At 33.2% G+C, this 12,165-nt stretch overlaps 1 pseudogene; it reads left to right on the forward strand.

Annotated features, from left to right (window-relative positions):
* The first annotated feature begins 1,661 nt into the window (after positions 1-1,661).
* On the forward strand, positions 1,662-7,329 carry LOC142617165 (putative cyclic nucleotide-gated ion channel 10; annotated as a pseudogene).
* Positions 7,330-12,165: the final 4,836 nt, after the last annotated feature.

The following is a 12,165-nucleotide window of genomic DNA, read 5'->3' on the forward strand; positions in this document are numbered from 1 at the left end:
ATAAGCAGCTTTGCACGCGTAAACTGATTACTGATGTTGGTGATTCTGAATTGAATCTTTGCAACGGCCTGTGGAGTTTTTTTTTTTTTTTTGTGTCTTTTTGGCTTTTTGGCTTTGTGACTATCACTCTGTGATTGTGACTCTCTCTCTTTTATTATATAGATAAGAGAGATAGAGAGAGAGTAGAGTTTGTAGAGATTACTCAGATTGTTTGTTTGTTTGTTCTTTGTTGACTGGTAGTTGGGTATAATAGGGACAACCGGACAAGTGACCAAAAAAAAAAAAGAGTAAAGTTAAGAAAAGTTTTTATTAGTAGTGCAGAATAAATTTATAGTGTAGGTAGTGCCATAGTGGGATTGGGTTAGAGCATCCACATCAATTCTTTCATTTTACATATCCACTTTTACACTAAAAACTCACTTTTTTTATTTTACACATCCAATTTAACAAAACGCCCACATCAGTTCATCTATCCTACCACCTTTTTTAATTAAATAATCAATTTTCTTCAATTTTCTTCAATTTTTTATTATTTTCTCAACTACCCGATATAATTAGCGCGCTCTCTCTCTCTCCCTAATCATTTTTTTATTTTTGCTCTCTCTCTCTATACCCACCTCTCCAACTCTCCCTCTGCCTCTCGATCAACTCTCCCTCTCCCTCTTAATCAACTCCCTCTCCGATCACGAGCTCAAATCAGCTCTCCCTCTCCGATCACGAGCTTAGATCAACTCTCCCTCTCCAATCCACGATCCGCGATTCACGAGCTCCGATCACGATCCGCAAGCTTCGATCCGCGATCTGCGAGCTCCGATCACGATCCGTGAGCTCCGATCCACATCCGCGAGCTCCGATCCTCAATCCGTGAGCTTCGATCCACGTCAAGACCCACGAGCTATGACCAGTCAAGCACCGATCTGTGTTTGTGTATGCTCTTAGTGGGTCAATGTCAGAAAGATGGAGACAACACAAAAAGACAGATAAATAAAGGCAGACCAAAGACGAAAAGGAAAAAACAAATTATATAATATAGAAAATTGTCACACAAATTTAATATACGTGATTCTTATTTTATTTGTAGATCATGAAAAGATCGACTACAAAACATAAACTGGGAAATATTACATAAGGTTGCTTGATTTTTTCAAAAGAAAAGATTCAAAAAATTGAAAAGTTTATCTGAGTTGTGTCAATAGTGAGAACTAGAAATTAAGAACACTACAAAATTGTTTATAGGATGGTGAGACTTGTGCTTACTTTTCTAGTTTCTACTGCTACTACAGAGCAAGCATTTTCAGCTATGAAAGTTGTCAAAACTAACCTTCGAAGTAAAATGGAAAATGATTTTTTGGCAGATTCTTTGATGTTATACATTGAAAAGGATATAGCTTCGATAATTAGTTTGGATTCAATCGTAGATGATTTTGAAGATTTGAAAAAGCGTTGAGTTTTCTTTTCATAGATAATTATATTAAGAAACAATAGTATTTCGTATCTTTTATTTTTGTTGGTAGATGATTGTATCTTAATATATTAAAAAACAATAATTTTTGAATATTTGTCTCGTTGATAATATTTGATACTTATTTTTTTAAAAAAAATTCGCTTATCTTCAGCCCCCAACTTGAAATACTGGGTCCATTGCCCTCCTCTTAGCGACGTCTAAATCTATACCTCTCTATTTCTTGCTCAGTGAGTACTCCATTCTTTATTTTTTTCTTTGTTTGTTATTTTTTGGTTCATATATCACGTTGATGGTAGATATTTGTGTAGCTAATAAATTTGAGATGATTTTTGTTTTTGTTTTTCTTTATTTGGTTAGATCAGTGAGCCATCTCATTGCAAAAGGATGAGACCCAGACGTACTATCAATCCAAGGCGGAGAAAGAAAATGGGTCCTAACAAGTTCTTAGGTGCCAATGTACTCACAAGCGAATTTGATATTGGAATTAGGGGACTAGGAAAAAAAGGTAAAATAGAATATGAATGATTTTTTTATTCTGTATTTCATCTTGGATTATTTCGTTAAACTGGTTTGCTTTATCTATATCTTGATTCTTAGGTGAGACAAAGAGGCAAGAGTTTGAGAGAGTGAGTTTGTCTTCAGAGAGAGAAAGGCTTGCACGGTTTGGACTTTGGAGAATAAAAGAATAGAAAAAAACAAAGAAAGAAATATTATTTTAAACCGGATGGAGAATAAAAAATCAATTTTTTTTTTAGCTCTAAGCTACAGTTTACAGCCCTATATAGCTGTGCACTGTAGCAATGAAGGTAGAAGTTTTACCTTTAGCTCCATTATTGCAACTCTCATTTTTATGTGTAGTGGCGCTAAAAATAGTTTTTTAGCTTTGGACATTTAACTGGCTGAACAAAATGGATTTCAAGCGACTTATATTTGTAAGGTTAGTTTGTTCAGGTCTAAATTCCAATAGTCTCCATTGTTGCTGTTATTCTGTTAATTTGAGTCTTTTAAGCACACAATTTTATCAGAGAGTCTATGTTACTTCTATATGTCTATATGTGCTGATGGTATCATGGAATAAGAAAATTTTTGGGAGTAATTTCATAAAAAACTTCAGATTTTTTATTACGTTGTGAAATTTCTATTGTTTTGCATCAATATCTATCATAATTACTCATAAAGTTTGAAAATGATTATAATTTGGACTCTTATAAAATATACTAACTAAAAGTAACCAAAATCAGTAAGTTACATTTAAGACTAATCTTACACTAAAAAGCCCCACAAATAAATGATAAATAGTATTCTAGTGCAAAAATTCAACAGGTTCAGGTCCCATTTGAAGATTAATGGCATTCCTTCTGTAGGTGATCAGCCAAGTAAAGAGTCAGGTCCTCCTCCTAGGAAGACAATTCTTGATCCACAAGGTCAATTTCTTCAAACTTGGAATAAAATATTTGTGCTCTCTTATGTCATAGCTGTTGCCCTGGATCCCTTGTTCTTTTACATCCCAGTGATCGATGACAAGGATAAATGCCTTGATTCAGATGAAACTCTGACGATTATTGCTTGTGTTCTTCGTTCACTCTTTGATGCCTTTTATGCACTTAATATAATCTTTCAGATTCGAACTGGGTTTATTGCTCCTTCTTCTCGAGTATTTGGAAGGGGTGAGACAATAAATGATCCAATGGCTATTGCAAAAAGATACTTATCCACATACTTCTTCATTGACATTCTGTCAATTCTTCCATTGCCACAGTTATGCATGTGACAATTGATCAGTATGAATATAGTTACTCTGGTTTATTACAAGAACTCTATGTTCTCTCTGCAATCATCACAACATTTAGTTCAGCCCCCACTTTTGTGATAGGTTTGCACTTTTATTGGAAGAAACTTGCACCCCAACTTGTTACTTTGCCATCAGTGCAGGGAGTTATGTTTCATTCACTTTCATTTTTGCTGCTTTTACACCAACTTAAGGAAATGAGCTTACGTAACAGATTAATGGATTGGTAATGAATTGGTTTGTTTGTGGTAGGATAATTTTATGAATAATTTATTTCCTCATTTTTTTTCTATTTTGGTTAAAAGACATAGTAAGAGTTAAGCTTTCTTTGAGGGAAACTTAGACTTCCAAGTTAGACTAGTGAACAATTTAGAGTTTGGGAAATCATGAGTATCTTTATTCATTATCCACATCTGAATCTGACTTCCATTTAGATCAATGTAAGCACCATATTCCTATAATATTCTAGCAATAAAACTAATCGTAACTCGTCCTAATACAAACTTACATATATGAATCTATCAAGTAAAAGTAAGACACGTAACAGACAGTTTTCTGGAGGTTGAATAACTACATGATTTCTAAACTTATGCCCTGACAAAACATTTGGCTATTATCAATAGCAGAACTGATTTTATTATGCCAAAGTGATACTTTGAACACACATGGGTGCATAATCCATATAACAACTTATATGTTGAAGAATGAACCATGTCTTAGTTGAAATTTTGTTAATTGCTTGATGTAAAAGAATTAAGCAATTAAGGTAATGTCACAATTAGGATGTCTTCTACCTACATTGTTCAGGTGGTAAGGTTTCTCATCGTTCCTTCATTGAAAACTGAAGTTCCATTAGTCATGAAGGAGATGTTGAAGTCAGTAATCTTCTCCCAATATGTGCCAAGACTTTTACGGATCTATCCATTATATGTAGAAGTAGTAAGAACCTTGGGCATACTGACTCAGACAGCATGGGCTGAAGCTGCTTATAATCTTTCTCTATATATGCTCACTAGTCACGTAAGTTGGTTTGGTGGTTTTTGAATACTTAATTACACTACTTTTGAGATTTGCTTTTTTTTTTTTCTTTTTTTTTAATGCAATACTTCCGAGATTTTCTGATCACAAATAAATATGACAAACCAGGTTGTAGGAGCTCTTTGGTACTTGTTTGCCATTGAACGAGAGTATACATGTTGGCAAAAACATTGTGACAACACTACTGGTTGTGAAGATAAAGATTTTTACTATGGAAAGAACTGTAACAAAAACTTTGCACATCTATATTACAATTGCCCTTCTATTGATCCTAATGACATTAAAAATAAAACGGTCTTCACCTTTGGAATATTTATTGATGCTCTTAAATCTGGAGTGGTGGAATCAAGAAATTTTCGAGAGAAATTCTTTTACTGCTTTTGGTGGGGTCTTCTTGGTCTTAGGTTAGTAAATATATGATCACAAATAAATTCTTTTGAATACTTAATTACACTACTTCTGAGATTTGCTTTTTTTTTTCTTTTTTTTTTAAATTTTTAATGCAATACTTCCGAGATTTTCTGATCACAAATAAATATGACAAACCAGGTTGTAGGAGCTTATGTACTTGTTTGCCATTGAACGAGAGGATACATGCTGGCAAAAATACTGTGACAACACTACTGGTTGTGAAGATAAAGATTTTTACTGTGGAAAGAACCGTAACAAAAACTTTGCACATCTATATTACATTTGCCCTTCTATTGATCCTGATGACATTAAAAATAAAACGGTCTTCAACTTTGGAATATTTACTGATGCTCTTAAATCTGGGGTGGTGGAATCAAGAAATTTTCGAGAGAAATGCTTTTACTGCTTTTGGTGGGGTCTTCGTGGTCTTGGGTTAGTAAATATATGATCCTCAAATTATATTCTTACTCAGTTGCCTTGCAGTCAAAACTATATATGATCTCATTGTGAGTGAATACTTTACAACTAGAGGCTTTTTTTAACTTGTGTTTTCTTTTTTTGTTTCATCAGTTCTCTTGGCCAAAACCTAAAAACAAGCACTTATGTTGGGGAGATAATCTTTGCTGTCTTCATATCAATCTCTGGGTTGGCATTATTCTCATTACTTGTTGGCAATATGCAGGTAAATTCTAAAATGATTATGATTATACATTTGGGCTTTGTGCATAAGCAGATCATCCAAACCTTCCAACTGATGTGATGGGCTTATGACATTTTGTTAATTTATGCATAAGATACATGTATAGTTGTTGCATTTTTCTGCCATCTTCCATTAATCTCTCTTTGTTGTATTTATTCTCAATGTTTCTGCTGTTCTTATTTAATCTGCCAAGCGTCAAGTGCTAAATCTTCTATAAAAACATGAGATCTTACAAATTGTATCCACTATTAACTCCAACTTGAAACCTTTTGTTGGAATCTTCATAGTCCTTGATTTGATGAACCAAGGTGCTATATTGTGTTTCTGTGCTGTTATAGAAATATCTGCAACACAACAGTGAGAGTGGAAGAGATGAGAGTGAAAAGGACTGATGCTGAACAGTGGATGTCCCACCGTATGCTCCCTGAGAACTTAAGGGAGCAGGTCAGACAATACGAACAGTATAAATGGCAAGAAACCAGAGGTGTTGAGGATGAGAATCTAGTTCATAACCTTCCTAAAGACCTAAGGAGGGACATAAAGTGACATCTTTGCTTAGATCTTCTCAAGAGAGTGAGTGTTTTTCTTTGATTTTTTCCCCCTTCATGTCCAATATCTAGCTCTTGCATTCATTAAGTCAATTTCATCTTGTTAGGTGCCAATGTTTGAAAAAATGGATGAACAACTATTGGATGCGCTTTGTGATCATCTCAAGCCAGTACTATACACAGCAAAGAGCTGCATTGTCCGTGAGGGGGATCCAGTGGATGAGATGCTTTTTATCATGAGAGGATGAAGAGGTATGAGGATACTCTCCTCAGACCTTGGTAAACTCTCCTTTCATCAAAACACATTGGCACATAAGATGAAGAGGTATGAGGATACTAGGTCTTCCTGTCTAATACCCCTATTAGGTAGGAAAAAGGATGAGTGTACCATTTAAAAGGAATTGGTAGGAGACAATTGAGATAGACTCGTTGATGATTGACACCCAGTGCTTAGGGAATTCCATTTTGATGATCACTGCTTCAATGAAATTCCAACCCAGCCTGTCATAGGCCTTGTTCATATCAAGCTTTAAGGATGCAAAACAAGTCTTTTGTTTTTTACATTTTTTGGTGTAATGTAATTGAAAAGCTCATAGGCCAGGATCACATTGTCTTGTATATGTGTACCTTTCACAAAAGCATTTTGGAAAGGAGTTATCACTGAGGTCATAATGGCCTTAAGTCTATTGACAAGGTTTTCTAATATAGCCATATATACTACATTGCAGAGACTAATAGGATGAAAGTCACTACAAGTCTCTGGTGAAGGTGTTTTGGAAATGAGGGCAAGGTAGGTTTTGCTTAAGGATTTAAGCAAATGAACAGAATGTAAGAATGCCAAAACAGTATATAAGGTCTTTAATTACCAGTGATGTCCCAGAAGGTCTGATAGAAGGCGGTAGGCCAGGGTGCCATCTGGTCCTGGGGATTTCTAAGCTCCCATTTGAAAAACTGCTTCCTTCACTTCCTCCTCAGTGACTGGATGCATTCAAGTGCTGCAGTTGGTCCTGGCTTAACCTTGGTATGCTGATGGAGTCTAGTTTTTCAAAAATATGCCAAGTTTCCATTTGATTCTGGGCCCAAAATATTTGCTAGAAGTGTTGGTGCAATCCTCCTCCTATTTCATCAATATCTTCGCTCCACAAACCAGAGGGTAAATTTAGTCTAGTGATTGGATTATAAGCTCCAATTCTCCTCATCAAGGTTTGAAAGTAGCGACTATATCTATGATCGATCTCCATACACTACCCAATTGTTTCATGCTTTTTGTGATTACATGATCTCCTCCTGTATGATGAATAGTTGTTCCAATTCCTCATGCAGAATTTTCTCTCTTACCACATCTTCCAGTGTGAATATTTTATTGAATTTCTCCTTACTTTTTCTGCTTCTCTGCAATTGTTCTATCTAGTTTCCCAAAGTCTTCCACAGCATGTAAAACTTGAGTTACTGCATCTTCTCCATTTCATTCTAATGGAACAACCCATGGTTTTGAATGAAGGTGTTGTCCCCAAAACATACCTAAAACATAGCATGTTCACATGTTAAAACCTCAGCCACATTGACTTCTTTATTACCAACTGACAACACCTTTTCAAATTGTTCTCTGCAAGTTTTACAAACTTCAATTTCTGATTATATTTTGTTGTTTTGTTAGTGATCTTTTGAAATAATAGAATTTACCTCAATATATTTTTTGACTTATGACCAAAGGAAAGAAAACAAAGACTTCAGTTTGTTCACCAACAAAAAGCAACTCTCCCTGGCTAGTAGCTAATCATTTAGTAATAATTTGACCAATCGTCCAACTACTGCAGATTTTTTATATTCTAGCTAAATTGTTGATATAATCTCATTACACACCTTAAAAAGATCATTCTTCGTAAAGTCATGTAATAATTGCATAAATTAATAGGCATGGCCTTCATATGGTTGATGGTTCGATGTTTCAAATTAGATATTATTTACTATCTGATCTATAAATTTATTTTTTATGCATAATTTAAGACTACAAAAATATGAAATTTATATATTTGATTGATAACATAGCTATTATCTTTGATTTTCTTTAAATTTTACAAGCATGGAGGATATAAAAAGAAAATTCAATCTAATGGTAAATTTATCATAATTCACATTCAATTAAAAGAAAAATATAAGAAGAGTTTGAAGAAAATATTTGTCCAACATTTGTTCATGATAAACTAGTAATAAATTTTTTCAAAAACAATGAATACCCTTGTGGAATATTTCGTGTGCTTAGGCAGGTTGATTAACACTACGCCCTAATCCCAAGCTGAATGATCTTTCCTTAATTTTGTAGTGGATTAGATACATGTGCACTTCATGGCTCTTGAAAGTTTCTAGAAAGTTTGTTCTTTCACTACCTTCTTATAAATGTTTTTTTTTTTTTGACAAATACATAAATCAAAATGACGTTTTAGCTATTTTCGATTTGGTGATTTCTACCATTAGTGATTATCGGTATTGTACTGAGTACTTTTTATAGAGATGCGTTTGATGACTTTGATGTAGACATAGGTTTAAATTACTCTTAAGTATGAAATTTTAATGGGTAAGAAGTTTAACTAATTTACTGGGAATGATTTAGTTGTTTATAATTTTAACTATTCTCAAGTACCAGGATAACCATTTCCATAAAACATTTAATGAGTTTAGGATTCAAAAATTGAGAACCTTCTTGCATTACTATGAATCCCCTTACTATTTTGATAACCAAAACATCTTCCTATGCATAGAAATGATTTCCCTTAATTCAATGATTTAGAGGGATAATTGTCCTCCTTGAATGCAGGTACAGAGGGCCAGTGACCCATTTGGAAGGCATCATGACTTAATGAGGTTTTGATTTTGTATAATGTTGGACAAAATAATCAGATTTGTAGCACCTCCTTTTGTTTCTTTTGACACTCACTTATTAGTTTATCTTGTATTTGTCATAGTTTTTTTTTTTTTTTTTTTTATTATTTAATATCTATGGAATAATTTGTGGCTGTAACATTGTTTTTGAAAAATAATAGAGACTCTATGGATGTAGGCTTTTATGGCCGAACCACGTTAAAATTGTTTTCTTTCTTTTGTTTACCTTCATTTTTCACAAAGAAATTTTACAGCTTCAAGCCTTGGATAGCACCAATTGCCAACAAGGCTTCTAGTTCGGTAGTCATTAGTTTCTATGTCACTGCAAATTATTAGCACTATAAAGATGTTTGTCACCCATAATTTGATGATTATGTACAAGAAAAAGCGATTTGTACTTCAAGATCATACCATTAGGGTTATTGCTAAGCACCGAATAGTTTCTTGTAGATCTTAGAATGAGTCTTTTTATGCTTAACAGGATTTTTTTTTTTTGCCAAATAATATCTTTTGAAGTTTACTTGAAATGGTAAAGATGGTCTATTTCATAATTAATTTGGATTTTATTTTATGAATTTAACTATATACAAACTATAATGTTATTTTAAATTTTAAATAATGCAACACTAAATACATATTTGATTTGTAATATTTAGAGTCTATTTGAGAATAGCTTATTTAGCTAAAACTAAAATTTTTTTGCCGAAGGTACAATAGATAAAACTAAAAGCTAGCTTAAATGGTACAGGAAGGCTCTGAATTGTACCAGTGCAAAAAAGCTCATAAATAATAACAAAAATAAGATGAATAATAGCAAAAAATAAGCTAAATAGTTTTAAAAAAAAAACTGCACTTTTCAACCAATGCCAAACGCAACCTTAATCCTAATGAAGAATTTGATCAATTTCCAATTCAAGAAAAACGCAAAATATGGTACCTTGGAAGTGAGAAGAATGTATATAAATAAAACGTCTTTGCATTTCTTGAATTTAAAACTTAAAAAAGAAATAGAAAAAACCATCAATGTCTTGACACTTGATCAATAGGCTTCCTTTTGTACAACTTAGAAACTCCAACCCATCACATACATCCCCTGTTTTGGGGCTTGGTTGATGATGATGATGGTTGGTTCCCCAATATTTTTCCTACTAAATTATTATCCTTATTTGCGAAAGCAGTTGCATGCATACCAAATATGAATTCAAAATCATTTTTGGTGTGGTTTAGAAACTCAATACTCAAATGGTCTCATCACATCCCCTAAGAATACTCATGCATGCAACTGTGCATGGCCTCAACTTTAGAGCCTACTTGCTGAAACTTGAAACAATTTAAAATACTTGTCAGTTAATTAAAGCAGTTCCAAATTCCCATCACATTAAACCTCATGCATATTTTCTCAATGTGAATACTTTTTATAAAAATGCTATGTTGTACACATTTTCATAACGCATCTAGGTTGTTATTGGTTGTTGTTAGTGGACAAACAATTTATTTGAATGATGAGTTCAATTAAAACCAACAGCAGCTTACCTCCTAAGAATTGTTGTAAAAATATTGTGGACATAACACTTGTCAAAGTTTTATGATAAAACTCTCTTATGCTTCTACTCTTGAATTCAACTAGAAGGTTGCCCGTGCATTGCGCGGATAATGTTGTAAGCTTTTATGTAAAATGGTTTTTGAAATTTTTGTACATATATTATAACATAAATGGTGGATATTTTCATTGCTAAAATCACCTACAATTATAGTAGAAATTTCAGAGCATGTAGGCATATTTTGTTGTCTACCATCAGTTGATCATAAACCAATTAATTGCAAGCATACATTATGCATATCAAACTCCTTGAACCTATCCCTTGTCATACGAAATGCCTAACTAAGGCGTTGACCCTATGAAGCATCTTCAGTTGATCATAAACCAATTAATTGCAAGCATATATTATGCATATCAAACTCCTTGAACCTATCCCTTGTCATACGAAATGTCTAACTAAGGCATTGACCTTAAGAAGCATCTTCAATAATATTTTAACTATAGCACTGCTAAGGTTGCATAGTGATTCATGTCTAGGCAAAGCAACAAACACACTTTGATATTGTCAAGGCTCTTGCGGACAGTCATACATGATACTTGACCAATAAATAAATAAAGCAAGTAGTTTTAATGATGGTTGAGGTAGACATGATTCAACATATTTAACAATTTTTTAACAATTTTTTAACCACTGTACACTCTTGGTGCGATGCTCACTCCACAAGTATAAGTACTTATGGGGTGTAGGAGGCAAGGGTCGGGGTTTAAGCCTTTAGGAGGGACCTTCACACACATATACACTTAGATTATGCTAGAATAGAAATTCTATCTTTTATACAAATAAATAAATAAATAAATTTTTTAACAAAGGTGTACCAGTATAATATATTTAACAATTTTTTAATACCATTTTGAGTTTATATAGATTCTAGGCTAACCTTCAAATAATGGAGACACCACAGAATTTTTTTTCTACCCACTTAGTTCTTAATTTGTACATTTGGGGTTCTATTGTTTCTTTCTTTGTTCTTATTTTTAACAATTGAGTTTCTGTCATTTAGTAGGACATAGAATATGTGTAGATTGTGGTGATTATTTTAAAAATTTGCTACCAAATAATACTTAACCCCTCAATAGGTAAAAGAAAATTATTCACCTAAAAATAATAACTTCGTTCTTACCTGTAGCTAATTTAATTTGTTTCACTTATGTCAATTATATAGGTTGTTACATCATACAACCAAATAAAAATTATAAATTTTCTATCAAGCATTTTATCAAATACTATGGATTCAAAATAAAATATATGATTACTCTTGGGCTCTTTGCACTTTGAATCCCACAAAAGTTTTGCCTCCATTGGCGCTTTGAATGTGACCCAATCCCTAGAGATACATGTATTTGTGCTCCGACTACATGTGGCTTGGAGGAGCTTGATTTATTGATTAAGCTTGATTTATTGATTAAGCTTCTTCCTCATTGATCTTTCTACCTGCCCAACAAAACCAGATTAGTTACTCAACTTGTCTTTGCCTTAGGGTCTAAATATTACCCAATTCAACTAATTTTCTTAATCACATCCTCATGTAACATATTTAAATCACTCACCAAAAGCCAAATCATAAATTACAAAAACAGTGTGGCTCAGTAAAAATCTTAACCAGTAAACAGTTCAAATGAAAAGAAACAAACCACCATCTAGTTCGATTATCAAAAACCCATTACCAAACAACAACAAAGAATGAACAAATTGAGTATTAGTATTTTGTACGTCTTAGATACTGAAGAAGGGTT

This window comes from Castanea sativa, chromosome 11, assembly GCF_040712315.1.
Source record: "Castanea sativa cultivar Marrone di Chiusa Pesio chromosome 11, ASM4071231v1".
NCBI classification, from domain to species: domain Eukaryota; kingdom Viridiplantae; phylum Streptophyta; class Magnoliopsida; order Fagales; family Fagaceae; genus Castanea; species Castanea sativa.